The sequence below is a fragment of the Taudactylus pleione genome, unplaced genomic scaffold (genome assembly GCF_031769625.1).
Source record: "Taudactylus pleione unplaced genomic scaffold, aTauple2 ptg000627l, whole genome shotgun sequence".
NCBI lineage: Eukaryota > Metazoa > Chordata > Amphibia > Anura > Myobatrachidae > Taudactylus > Taudactylus pleione.
The window spans coordinates 1,136,218-1,151,166 of NW_028285029.1; the positions used below are offsets into that span (position 1 = coordinate 1,136,218).

The window sequence follows — 14,949 nt, forward strand, 5'->3', positions numbered from 1 at the left end:
ATTTTTGGGCTGCGAACATAAATGTATGAGTCCGGAGGTACCGTAAATGCAGCCTACAGCCGCACTTACTTTCGGGGGCGAGATGATCGCTCCTAGTTGGATTGACCCCTTTAATTCCTAAAATCAAATATGGGGTGGGTTTTATGCCTTGAATAAACCTTCAGTCACATGGATGTTCATTTTTTTATTTAAAAAATGAAGTTATATCCAAAAATATACAAGAAGCCATGTATGTTCATACATCCAGTAATTACTGTTTAACAATGTAATTCAATGGAACTTACGTGAATACAAATTAATTTATATTAGTAATAAAAGGCTCACAGAAAGGAACTGCATATTTTTAGTTTATAGCACTAAATCACTATATATAATATATGTGTATTTTTGTATTCATTTGAGGCTTGAGTAAAATAATATAACATTTTGGGAAAAATATACAGCCTAAAAGTCCAGCACTTGAAGTCACTATGGAAAAAATCTCTACAGCCACCATGTTTTTTCCTTTGGTACTCAGATAGGCCGGGATCATTGTAATCCAGACACTGCAGAACACCAGCATGCTGAAGGTGATAAACTTGGCTTCATTGAAACGATCTGGCAATGATCTGCCTAAATACGCTACAGTAAAACTTATCACTGCAAGAAGCCCTAAATAAGAGAGTATAGCATAAAAGCCAATAGTGGAGCCTTCATTGCACTGGATAATAATCTTTCTTTGGTAAGAGCTCATGTCCAGCTCCATAAATGGAGGAGAAATAGACAACCAACTAATGCTAATTATGATTTGAACAGATGATGTCATTAAAACAATATAATTGGACAGTTTACATGTAATTAGCTTTCTCCAGATACTTCCAGGTCGGGAGGCTTTGAAAGCTATGCACACCATGAAGGTTTTGGCCAAAACACAAGACACAGCTATGGAGAATATAATAGCAAAAACAATTTGCCGGAACATGCAGGTTCTGTCAGTAGGACACCCCATAAACAAAAATGAGCAGAGAAAACACAGTGATAAGGAGACAAGGAGGATGAAGCTCAGGTTCCTGTTATTAGCTTTGACAATTGGTGTATCCTGGTATGTCACAAAAATACCTAAAATGATCAAAGTAAGGATCCAAAAGAGGATTGAAACAGATGAAATGGCTACAGCAAGGGCATCCGTATAGTCTAGAAATTCTTCCGTCCTGGGAACGCATTTATCCTTTTTGTCATTGGGCCACTCCATAGCCAGGCATTTCATGCAGTTTTCACTATCTGCAAAGACATAACATCATATGCGTCACATGTTAACTTTTATCAAAACCATGGCTGCGAAGATACAATGAATGACATCATATTTGGTTATTTGAAAAGTCATTAACTATTGATGACCAAGTTGCTTACTAAAATCTGCTGAGTTGGATGTAGAATAATTGGGATTAATAGTGGAAAATTCTGGGTTTGTGATAAATGAATTAGAGTTTAAGAATAAAATACAAATACATTTACTATGCACACATTCTAATTTATCATCTGTGCCCCACTTTTAATATTGATCAATGGAGTATTCTCACTAATGTTCACACCGTAAACAGTAGCAATTGATATTGACTTTATCATTATACTTATTATAATATGTATAATATGCTGATATAGATGTTACTTCTTTGATGCACATATGTGTTATTTGCTATTTAATATATTATTGGCTATGCTATGTTGCTTTTTTTTAAATGCCAACAAAAATTACTTAACCCAAAAGTGGCAAATAATTTTCAATTAATTTCTATGTTAGGACAATTACTCTGTATTAATTATTAGAATGTGATTTTGTATATAAGAATTATGCTGTGCTGGAGTCTCAGGGATTGAATCTTAGTCACAAGTAATGCCTATGTCACGACCAGGGTTTTGCGGTGTGAAGGTTTGCAGTCCTTACCGGTGAGGGCACTATGGCGCGGTACTTCTGGCGGGAGAGCTGGCATGTGGAGACTGGCATTGCATGTACACAGAGGTCTGCCAGCATTGGGTAAATCTAGTGGCGTCTCCACGTCACGGCTGTCTGGGCGCCACCATGTTGTCTTTGGCCATGTGACATAGCAGGCCAATCTTCTGTGGGTCACCTGATCTCTCTGGCCTATCACGTTCCGTTACTGGGTACTTAAGGGTGTTTGGAGCACCCTGTAGTTGCCTGTGCAACGTGTTCATAGCGTCAGCTGTGAGAGAGAGTTCTCTGTTCTCCTGAACCTTAGACTTGTGCTCCGGTGTTTGCCCTAGTTCCTTTGTCAGCCTCCGGCTCCCTGCATAGCCTGCACCACTGTGCCTTGCCTTGCACTCCACTGATGATTAGCCCTGCACCTTCCACCAGACTTACTCCTGCCTGAACCTGTCTCCTCAGTTAACCCATTCCTGTGCAGCCATCATCACAGCATTACCAGATTCTCCTTTCAGCCATTATCACAGCATTACCAAATTCTCCTTTCAGCCATCATTGCAGCATTTCCGGATATCACTCTCAGCCACTATTAAGTATATATCAGGATATCCACTTTAATCTTACAGTCTATCTGGATTCACCTCATTCATCTCTGTCACTGATCTGGACAGTCTTTTATTCCCACTCACTACAGTTCCCTCCTGCCACATATATTAGTTTGTTATTAGTGGACTTTAGTTTATCTCATTGTTCATGTCTACAAACATTCACATTAAACAACCTGTTCCAGTGTCTACTCCAGTTACCACCCCGGGTCCACAATAAACACAGTCTCTAACAGCCTACACAATTCCAGGTGCATTACAATGTGGCATAAAGTTATCTAAGGGCACTACAAAGTGGCATCGTGTGTACTAAGGGCACTGCAAAGTGACACAATATGTACTAAGGGCACTAAAAAGTGGCACAATGTGTACTAAGGGCTTTACAAAGAGGCACAATGTGTACAAAGGGCACTCCAAAGTGGAACATTGTATTCTAAGGGCACCACAAAGTGGAACAATGTGTACTAAGGTCACTACAAAGTGGAACAATGTGTACTAAGGTCACTACAAAGTAGAACAATGTGTACTAAGGGCACTACAAAGTGGAACAATGTGTACTAAGGGCACTACAAAATGGAACAATGTGTACTATGGTCACTACAAAGTGAAACAATATATACTAAAGGCACTACAAAGTGACAAAATATGTACTAAGGGCACTAAAAAGTGGCACAATGTGTACTAAGGGCATTACAAAGTGGCACAATGTGTACAAAGGGCACTACAAAGTGGAACAATGTATACTAAGGGCACCACAAAGTGGAACAATGTGTACTAAGGTCACTACAAAGTAGAACAATGTGTACTAAGGGCACTACAAAGTGGAACAATGTGTACTAAGGGCACTACAAAATGGAACAATGTGTACTATGGTCACTACAAAGTGGAACAATGTGTACTAAGGGCACTACAAAGTGGAACAATGTGCACTAAGGTCACTACAAAGGGGAACAATGTGTACTAAGGGCACTAATAAGTGGTACAATGTGTATTAAGGTTACTACAAAGTGGCACAATGTATACTAAGTGCACTACAAAGTGGAACAATGTGTACTAAGTTCACTACAAAGTGGAACAGTGTGTACTAAGGTCACAACAAAGTGGAATAATGTGTACTAAGGGCACTACAAAGTGGAACAATGTGTACTATGGTCACTACAAAGTGGAACAATGTGTACTAAGGGCACTACAAAGTGGAACAATGTGTACTAAGGGCACTACAAAGTGGAACAATGTGTACTAAGGTCACAACAAAGTGGAACATTGTGTACTAAGGTCACTACAAAGGGGAACAATGTGTACTAAGGGCACTAATAAGTGGTACAATGTGTATTAAGGTTACTACAAAGTGGCACAATGTATACTAAGTGCACTACAAAGTGGCACAATGTGTACTAAGGGCACTACAAAGTGGAACAATGTGTACTAAGTTCACTACAAAGTGGAACAATGTGTACTAAGGTCACAACAAAGTGGAATAATGTGTACTAAGGGCACTACAAAATGGAACAATGTGTACTATGGTCACTACAAAGTGGAACAATGTGTACTAAGGGCACTACAAAGTGGAACAATGTGTACTAAGGGCACTACAAAATGGAACAATGTGTACTAAGGTCACAACAAAGTGGAACAATGTGTACTAAGGTCACTACAAAGGGGAACAATGTGTACTAAGGGCACTACTAAGTGGCACAATGTGTATTAAGGTCACTTCAAAGTGGCACAATGTATACTAAGGGCACTACAAAGTGGCACAATGTGTATTAAGGGCACTACAAACTGGAGCAATGGCCCTCATTCAGAGCCGCTCGTAAGCGGCCGCTCGTTCGTAGTCAGCCGATGTTGTACAACCACGCAAGCGTCGGTGTAACAGTGCGCATGTGCGTACGGCTGATTGCGATAATTTTTTCAGTCGGTCGTCGAACAGCAAACAGGAAGCGACATGTCAAATGTGATTGACAGAACTGTCCGTTTTGGGGCGGTGACGGGGGTGGAGATGGGAAAACGCAGGCGTGTAGAGGCGTTTTTTGGGCGTACATAAATTATCTGATGCGAGCGCCCAATGTGAACGGAACAAGTGATACGTCACTGTCTGATCCACTTTCCATTTAGACTGCTTGTTCAGCTTGTGGTCTGGTATAGTCTACCACAATGACGATGGTCTCTTCGTACTTCCCAGGGCTCATCAATGGTCTTGCTATTTATCAATTGAGGCCACAAAAACAATCATCTTTGAATTGCAAAAATGCTTGTAAGGTGTTTAGCAAATAGACATTTTTTAGTAGCTAAAAACTGAACGCAGGTGAACTTCTAAGCTGCTAATTTCTGGGTCATACAATCAATTAGCTAACAAATTTATTTTAATTTTGCGTGTTTTTGCAATATTTGGATTTTTTTTTTTTAGGGAAACAATATTGTACGCATGTTTGTTATTTTTCTTCATTTTTTTTGGGCCAAGAAAACAATCGTCCTTTTGTTTTTGGCTAAGTGTTAATTAAAACTCCTAAATTGTTTTTAACCCTTGTTTTTTTTATTCAAAATTAATGTTTATATTTCCGTTGGATTGTTTGTAATTTTGTTTGAGGGATTACCGTTAAACCAGTTTTGGAATAAATTAACAATATAATTTTGAAGATTTTCCACAGAATTTTATTAAATCTTTTTTTTTTGTTTTTGTTTTTTCCATAAAATTTTTTTGTTAACATAAAAACAAATAACAAAGGTTTTTAGCAACACACAAACAAAATAAGTGGCATTTGAAATCCACAAACAAACACAATTAAAAAACAATTCACAAGAAAGGAGAGGAAGGTTTTGGGCATTAAGGATTATTGGGGCAAACACAGAGATGGATTGTGGGAAAATTAGCCAGTGCTGTCATCACCTTTTAGTCCGTTTGGCCGGGGTAGGGAGGGAGCCTGAACGGGTCCGGGAAGTCCTTCGGCTGGCCTGGCCAGAGGCAGATGTTGTGGCCTCTGGACTAGGCATAGGGCTAGGCACATTTGGAGGGATGGTTGTTGTTGTGCCAGAGGTGGAGGGTCCTGATGTTCCAGCAGGAAGGGAGGCCGGCTCCAACATGTGCTGGCGAACGAGCTGCTCCAGGGCATTTGCTATTCGCACGTTGGCCCCAGTATTTTCCGCCATGGCCTTAGCAATGGTCACGTTGGCCGCAGCACTTTGCTCCAGGGTGTCCGCCACCCGTAGCAGATTGGCGTCCATCCTCCGCAGAATCTCGGTGTGCTGATCCATTTTTACATTGAGATCAGTGAGGAGGGCCACTGCCTACAAGGGGGAATGCCCTGGACTGTCTGCCACAGGGTCCCCAGCCAGATCTACTGCTTCCTCCCCTGCAGAGCCAGCAGAAATTCTGCGGCCAAAGCTCACCTCTGGAGCAGACTAATCCACCTGTGTCTCAGTGAGAAAAAAGAGAAAAGAGTAAAATTATAATCTAGATATTGTCAAAAACACATTTCTGAGTTGTTAACATTACAACATTTACCTTGGGCAACATGATGAGTAGCAAAGTCTGGCATGTCGGTATCCATGTTCGACATGCCAAACACCTCCTCATCCTGCACACACCCCTGGGCCATCTCCTCCAAATCTGTGAGCTCCAGTGACACAGGGGTGGGACCCCCACCTGTCCCCCCTGCCGATCCTAGGGCGCAACCTGACAAGATGTGTATAAGGGGCACTAGTACTGTGGCATTATGTGTATAAGGGGCACTACTGTAAAGCATAACATGAATAAGGGGCACTACTATGCGTTATAATGTGAATAAGGGACACTACTATATGGTGTAATATGAATAGGGCACTACATGCGCTGTAATGTGAATAAGATTGTGCTACTGTGTTACATAATTTAAATTGGGGTTTCGAATGTATTGTCAAGTTCCTTACTTGTGAGCCAACATCTCTTTGTGGTGTGCTGTACATTTATAGAATATGGGTGGGATGGCATAAATTTATAGTTTGCAGGGGGGCGCCAAACACCCTAGCACTGACCCTGTGGAGAATGGGAGTATGCAGCAGCAAGCTGACAGTCAATTACAGTGTATTAGATTCATTCTGATTTTCTCCCAGACTGACCTCACTGTCACAGTCCCTACCGCTGCAGCCAAAGTGGGGCTTAGTGCTATACATGACAGGAAAGGTAAAGGAAAGTCCAGGGGGTAACTTTACTAAGAATCAAGTTTGGTCGAGATGACAATCTTGGGGGAGTTTAGACATGTTTTTCATCTCGCATATTTACTAAAGACAAACTCGGGTGAATTTGGGAGAGATTTCTCTCTTCTCACTCATAAAACTCGGGTGAGATTGCAAACTTGAAACAACTTTCCATCGGGAAAACTCAGAAATACTTTTCATGAAAAAGATGCAACTCAGGAATTTACCAAGAATCGAGATTACAATCTCGGATGAGATTTAAGCAAACTCGCAGAAAAAGTCTCAAACACTCCACCTCCTGAGCTGCAAGTTTTGCAGAAACACACACAGATCAGTGTGATTTGTGTATGTTTCTGCATGTCTACCTAATTTAAAGTGTTTTTATAAATAAAATGACATAGCCCCCTCCCCCAAAATCATAACAAGCCCCCCAGACAGCTCAGCCAGTCCTGGTTACTATAATTATGGGGAACAAAACAAATAGGGTTTTCCCATAATTTAGGAACCAACACCTGGCTGCAGGGCCAGTACTTGTTTTAAATAAAAGGGTAACAATTGCTTAGGGGTCCCCCTATATTTAAAACCAGCACCGGACGCAAACTGACTGTGGTTTAATGCCACAGGCAGGAGACCCTATCACCAGGTCTCCAGGGCCAAAGCATTAACACCCCAAGCTGGTCAGCCCAACCCGGGGATCTCATGGGAGGTGGGGACACACCCAAGAAGGGTGGATCCCCCAAATGGGTTCTATGGGACAAGTGGTCATGACCAGCTGGCACAGGTAAGTATGTGTGAGTGAGGTAGGTAAGTGTGTAATAAAGTTTTACTTTAGATGGTGTGTGTACTGTGTTTTTTTAAATATTAATTTTACAGTGGAGGATGCCTGCTGGCACTTGTAGTTCCACAACCAAAGGGCAAGCATGCTAGCACCTGTATATACCACATTATTACCCCCGTACTCACCACTCCAGTGGTGCGGGGAAGAGCCCCGGGCTTCAACCTAAGCCTGGGGTTATGGGAGAGGGAAGACCCCTTCTTGGGGAGGGCCCACACCTCCCCTGAGATCTCCAGTTTGAGCTGACCAGTTTGGGGTGTTAATGCTTTGGGTCTGGAGACCCGATGATAGGGTCTCCTGGCTGTGGCATTACACCCCGGTCGGTTTGGGTCCGATGCTGGTTTTAAATATAGGGTAACCCCTATGCATTTTCTCCCCCTATATTTAAAACCAGCACTGTTCCCAGTAATATTAGGAACCAGGACTGGCTGAGCAGTCCGGGGCAGTTTATGCTTTTGGGGGGGACCTTACATCATTTTTTAAAAGATTTAACCCTTGTTTAACAGGTAGACCACACAAGCAGCCTTCACATATCTCACTGATATGTGCAGGCTGCTTGCTTGAGAGAGTTTTGTAGAGAGAAAACTGCAATCTTGGGTGAGTGATCATATCTAAACTTGCTACTCAGGGGAGAAATCTCCACCTGCTTCACCATCGGCCAATTCACTTTCGGCTAAACTCACTTCTGCTTCACCATCGGCCAATTCACTTTCAGCTAAACTCACTTCTAAGTAAATTTGAGCGTTTTGGTGAGGCAAATCAAGTTTAAAAAAAACAAAAACTTGATCAGACTTAAATCTTAGTAAATTTACCCCCAGGACTCCTGTACAACATTTCTTCCAAATAGTCCTAGAATGTCTTGTATTCATTCTGCTTCTTAAGAATCAAAAATAAAATACATTTAAGGCATCGTGTGTATTGTAAGAGGTAGATTGTGGAACTATGTGATATAATATCAAATTTACTTATGTTTTAACCATCTGGAATAAGTAGGGCTCACATTTGTCCCAGTTTTCCTGTGACAATCACTTTTTTGCTCCTCCCCAAATGTTGCATTACTTATTTTCCCTTCAGTTAAGCTTCTAATTAAGCCACATGACCAAAACGAGTGGAAACTGCTTCCTTAAACAGGTTAGTCTTAGGGGTCAATCCAATTTGGTGTGCGAAGGTGGTAAATTAGAAACATCGGCAACAGAACAGCAAATTGCTCCCCTCACGGCCCGATCTCATCCCGGACTCGCACATTTTTGGGCTGCGAACATAAATGTATGAGTCCGGAGGTACCGTAAATGCAGCCTACAGCCGCACTTACTTTCGGGGGCGAGATGATCGCTCCTAGTTGGATTGACCCCTTTAATTCCTAAAATCAAATATGGGGTGGGTTTTATGCCTTGAATAAACCTTCAGTCACATGGATGTTCATTTTTTTATTTAAAAAATGAAGTTATATCCAAAAATATACAAGAAGCCATGTATGTTCATACATCCAGTAATTACTGTTTAACAATGTAATTCAATGGAACTTACGTGAATACAAATTAATTTATATTAGTAATAAAAGGCTCACAGAAAGGAACTGCATATTTTTAGTTTATAGCACTAAATCACTATATATAATATATGTGTATTTTTGTATTCATTTGAGGCTTGAGTAAAATAATATAACATTTTGGGAAAAATATACAGCCTAAAAGTCCAGCACTTGAAGTCACTATGGAAAAAATCTCTACAGCCACCATGTTTTTTCCTTTGGTACTCAGATAGGCCGGGATCATTGTAATCCAGACACTGCAGAACACCAGCATGCTGAAGGTGATAAACTTGGCTTCATTGAAACGATCTGGCAATGATCTGCCTAAATACGCTACAGTAAAACTTATCACTGCAAGAAGCCCTAAATAAGAGAGTATAGCATAAAAGCCAATAGTGGAGCCTTCATTGCACTGGATAATAATCTTTCTTTGGTAAGAGCTCATGTCCAGCTCCATAAATGGAGGAGAAATAGACAACCAACTAATGCTAATTATGATTTGAACAGATGATGTCATTAAAACAATATAATTGGACAGTTTACATGTAATTAGCTTTCTCCAGATACTTCCAGGTCGGGAGGCTTTGAAAGCTATGCACACCATGAAGGTTTTGGCCAAAACACAAGACACAGCTATGGAGAATATAATAGCAAAAACAATTTGCCGGAACATGCAGGTTCTGTCAGTAGGACACCCCATAAACAAAAATGAGCAGAGAAAACACAGTGATAAGGAGACAAGGAGGATGAAGCTCAGGTTCCTGTTATTAGCTTTGACAATTGGTGTATCCTGGTATGTCACAAAAATACCTAAAATGATCAAAGTAAGGATCCAAAAGAGGATTGAAACAGATGAAATGGCTACAGCAAGGGCATCCGTATAGTCTAGAAATTCTTCCGTCCTGGGAACGCATTTATCCTTTTTGTCATTGGGCCACTCCATAGCCAGGCATTTCATGCAGTTTTCACTATCTGCAAAGACATAACATCATATGCGTCACATGTTAACTTTTATCAAAACCATGGCTGCGAAGATACAATGAATGACATCATATTTGGTTATTTGAAAAGTCATTAACTATTGATGACCAAGTTGCTTACTAAAATCTGCTGAGTTGGATGTAGAATAATTGGGATTAATAGTGGAAAATTCTGGGTTTGTGATAAATGAATTAGAGTTTAAGAATAAAATACAAATACATTTACTATGCACACATTCTAATTTATCATCTGTGCCCCACTTTTAATATTGATCAATGGAGTATTCTCACTAATGTTCACACCGTAAACAGTAGCAATTGATATTGACTTTATCATTATACTTATTATAATATGTATAATATGCTGATATAGATGTTACTTCTTTGATGCACATATGTGTTATTTGCTATTTAATATATTATTGGCTATGCTATGTTGCTTTTTTTTAAATGCCAACAAAAATTACTTAACCCAAAAGTGGCAAATAATTTTCAATTAATTTCTATGTTAGGACAATTACTCTGTATTAATTATTAGAATGTGATTTTGTATATAAGAATTATGCTGTGCTGGAGTCTCAGGGATTGAATCTTAGTCACAAGTAATGCCTATGTCACGACCAGGGTTTTGCGGTGTGAAGGTTTGCAGTCCTTACCGGTGAGGGCACTATGGCGCGGTACTTCTGGCGGGAGAGCTGGCATGTGGAGACTGGCATTGCATGTACACAGAGGTCTGCCAGCATTGGGTAAATCTAGTGGCGTCTCCACGTCACGGCTGTCTGGGCGCCACCATGTTGTCTTTGGCCATGTGACATAGCAGGCCAATCTTCTGTGGGTCACCTGATCTCTCTGGCCTATCACGTTCCGTTACTGGGTACTTAAGGGTGTTTGGAGCACCCTGTAGTTGCCTGTGCAACGTGTTCATAGCGTCAGCTGTGAGAGAGAGTTCTCTGTTCTCCTGAACCTTAGACTTGTGCTCCGGTGTTTGCCCTAGTTCCTTTGTCAGCCTCCGGCTCCCTGCATAGCCTGCACCACTGTGCCTTGCCTTGCACTCCACTGATGATTAGCCCTGCACCTTCCACCAGACTTACTCCTGCCTGAACCTGTCTCCTCAGTTAACCCATTCCTGTGCAGCCATCATCACAGCATTACCAGATTCTCCTTTCAGCCATTATCACAGCATTACCAAATTCTCCTTTCAGCCATCATTGCAGCATTTCCGGATATCACTCTCAGCCACTATTAAGTATATATCAGGATATCCACTTTAATCTTACAGTCTATCTGGATTCACCTCATTCATCTCTGTCACTGATCTGGACAGTCTTTTATTCCCACTCACTACAGTTCCCTCCTGCCACATATATTAGTTTGTTATTAGTGGACTTTAGTTTATCTCATTGTTCATGTCTACAAACATTCACATTAAACAACCTGTTCCAGTGTCTACTCCAGTTACCACCCCGGGTCCACAATAAACACAGTCTCTAACAGCCTACACAATTCCAGGTGCATTACAATGTGGCATAAAGTTATCTAAGGGCACTACAAAGTGGCATCGTGTGTACTAAGGGCACTGCAAAGTGACACAATATGTACTAAGGGCACTAAAAAGTGGCACAATGTGTACTAAGGGCTTTACAAAGAGGCACAATGTGTACAAAGGGCACTCCAAAGTGGAACATTGTATTCTAAGGGCACCACAAAGTGGAACAATGTGTACTAAGGTCACTACAAAGTGGAACAATGTGTACTAAGGTCACTACAAAGTAGAACAATGTGTACTAAGGGCACTACAAAGTGGAACAATGTGTACTAAGGGCACTACAAAATGGAACAATGTGTACTATGGTCACTACAAAGTGAAACAATATATACTAAAGGCACTACAAAGTGACAAAATATGTACTAAGGGCACTAAAAAGTGGCACAATGTGTACTAAGGGCATTACAAAGTGGCACAATGTGTACAAAGGGCACTACAAAGTGGAACAATGTATACTAAGGGCACCACAAAGTGGAACAATGTGTACTAAGGTCACTACAAAGTAGAACAATGTGTACTAAGGGCACTACAAAGTGGAACAATGTGTACTAAGGGCACTACAAAATGGAACAATGTGTACTATGGTCACTACAAAGTGGAACAATGTGTACTAAGGGCACTACAAAGTGGAACAATGTGCACTAAGGTCACTACAAAGGGGAACAATGTGTACTAAGGGCACTAATAAGTGGTACAATGTGTATTAAGGTTACTACAAAGTGGCACAATGTATACTAAGTGCACTACAAAGTGGAACAATGTGTACTAAGTTCACTACAAAGTGGAACAGTGTGTACTAAGGTCACAACAAAGTGGAATAATGTGTACTAAGGGCACTACAAAGTGGAACAATGTGTACTATGGTCACTACAAAGTGGAACAATGTGTACTAAGGGCACTACAAAGTGGAACAATGTGTACTAAGGGCACTACAAAGTGGAACAATGTGTACTAAGGTCACAACAAAGTGGAACATTGTGTACTAAGGTCACTACAAAGGGGAACAATGTGTACTAAGGGCACTAATAAGTGGTACAATGTGTATTAAGGTTACTACAAAGTGGCACAATGTATACTAAGTGCACTACAAAGTGGCACAATGTGTACTAAGGGCACTACAAAGTGGAACAATGTGTACTAAGTTCACTACAAAGTGGAACAATGTGTACTAAGGTCACAACAAAGTGGAATAATGTGTACTAAGGGCACTACAAAATGGAACAATGTGTACTATGGTCACTACAAAGTGGAACAATGTGTACTAAGGGCACTACAAAGTGGAACAATGTGTACTAAGGGCACTACAAAATGGAACAATGTGTACTAAGGTCACAACAAAGTGGAACAATGTGTACTAAGGTCACTACAAAGGGGAACAATGTGTACTAAGGGCACTACTAAGTGGCACAATGTGTATTAAGGTCACTTCAAAGTGGCACAATGTATACTAAGGGCACTACAAAGTGGCACAATGTGTATTAAGGGCACTACAAACTGGAGCAATGGCCCTCATTCAGAGCCGCTCGTAAGCGGCCGCTCGTTCGTAGTCAGCCGATGTTGTACAACCACGCAAGCGTCGGTGTAACAGTGCGCATGTGCGTACGGCTGATTGCGATAATTTTTTCAGTCGGTCGTCGAACAGCAAACAGGAAGCGACATGTCAAATGTGATTGACAGAACTGTCCGTTTTGGGGCGGTGACGGGGGTGGAGATGGGAAAACGCAGGCGTGTAGAGGCGTTTTTTGGGCGTACATAAATTATCTGATGCGAGCGCCCAATGTGAACGGAACAAGTGATACGTCACTGTCTGATCCACTTTCCATTTAGACTGCTTGTTCAGCTTGTGGTCTGGTATAGTCTACCACAATGACGATGGTCTCTTCGTACTTCCCAGGGCTCATCAATGGTCTTGCTATTTATCAATTGAGGCCACAAAAACAATCATCTTTGAATTGCAAAAATGCTTGTAAGGTGTTTAGCAAATAGACATTTTTTAGTAGCTAAAAACTGAACGCAGGTGAACTTCTAAGCTGCTAATTTCTGGGTCATACAATCAATTAGCTAACAAATTTATTTTAATTTTGCGTGTTTTTGCAATATTTGGATTTTTTTTTTTTAGGGAAACAATATTGTACGCATGTTTGTTATTTTTCTTCATTTTTTTTGGGCCAAGAAAACAATCGTCCTTTTGTTTTTGGCTAAGTGTTAATTAAAACTCCTAAATTGTTTTTAACCCTTGTTTTTTTTATTCAAAATTAATGTTTATATTTCCGTTGGATTGTTTGTAATTTTGTTTGAGGGATTACCGTTAAACCAGTTTTGGAATAAATTAACAATATAATTTTGAAGATTTTCCACAGAATTTTATTAAATCTTTTTTTTTTGTTTTTGTTTTTTCCATAAAATTTTTTTGTTAACATAAAAACAAATAACAAAGGTTTTTAGCAACACACAAACAAAATAAGTGGCATTTGAAATCCACAAACAAACACAATTAAAAAACAATTCACAAGAAAGGAGAGGAAGGTTTTGGGCATTAAGGATTATTGGGGCAAACACAGAGATGGATTGTGGGAAAATTAGCCAGTGCTGTCATCACCTTTTAGTCCGTTTGGCCGGGGTAGGGAGGGAGCCTGAACGGGTCCGGGAAGTCCTTCGGCTGGCCTGGCCAGAGGCAGATGTTGTGGCCTCTGGACTAGGCATAGGGCTAGGCACATTTGGAGGGATGGTTGTTGTTGTGCCAGAGGTGGAGGGTCCTGATGTTCCAGCAGGAAGGGAGGCCGGCTCCAACATGTGCTGGCGAACGAGCTGCTCCAGGGCATTTGCTATTCGCACGTTGGCCCCAGTATTTTCCGCCATGGCCTTAGCAATGGTCACGTTGGCCGCAGCACTTTGCTCCAGGGTGTCCGCCACCCGTAGCAGATTGGCGTCCATCCTCCGCAGAATCTCGGTGTGCTGATCCATTTTTACATTGAGATCAGTGAGGAGGGCCACTGCCTACAAGGGGGAATGCCCTGGACTGTCTGCCACAGGGTCCCCAGCCAGATCTACTGCTTCCTCCCCTGCAGAGCCAGCAGAAATTCTGCGGCCAAAGCTCACCTCTGGAGCAGACTAATCCACCTGTGTCTCAGTGAGAAAAAAGAGAAAAGAGTAAAATTATAATCTAGATATTGTCAAAAACACATTTCTGAGTTGTTAACATTACAACATTTACCTTGGGCAACATGATGAGTAGCAAAGTCTGGCATGTCGGTATCCATGTTCGACATGCCAAACACCTCCTCATCCTGCACACACCCCTGGGCCATCTCCTCCAAATCTGTGAGCTCCAGTGACACAGGGGTGGGACCCCCACCTG

The 14,949-nt window shown here is 41.2% G+C and overlaps 1 pseudogene; it reads right to left on the bottom strand.

Annotated features, from left to right (window-relative positions):
* Positions 1–364: 364 nt before the first annotated feature.
* LOC148479251 (vomeronasal type-2 receptor 26-like) overlaps positions 365–14,949 on the bottom strand; it is a 166,051-nt pseudogene continuing 151,466 nt past the window's right edge.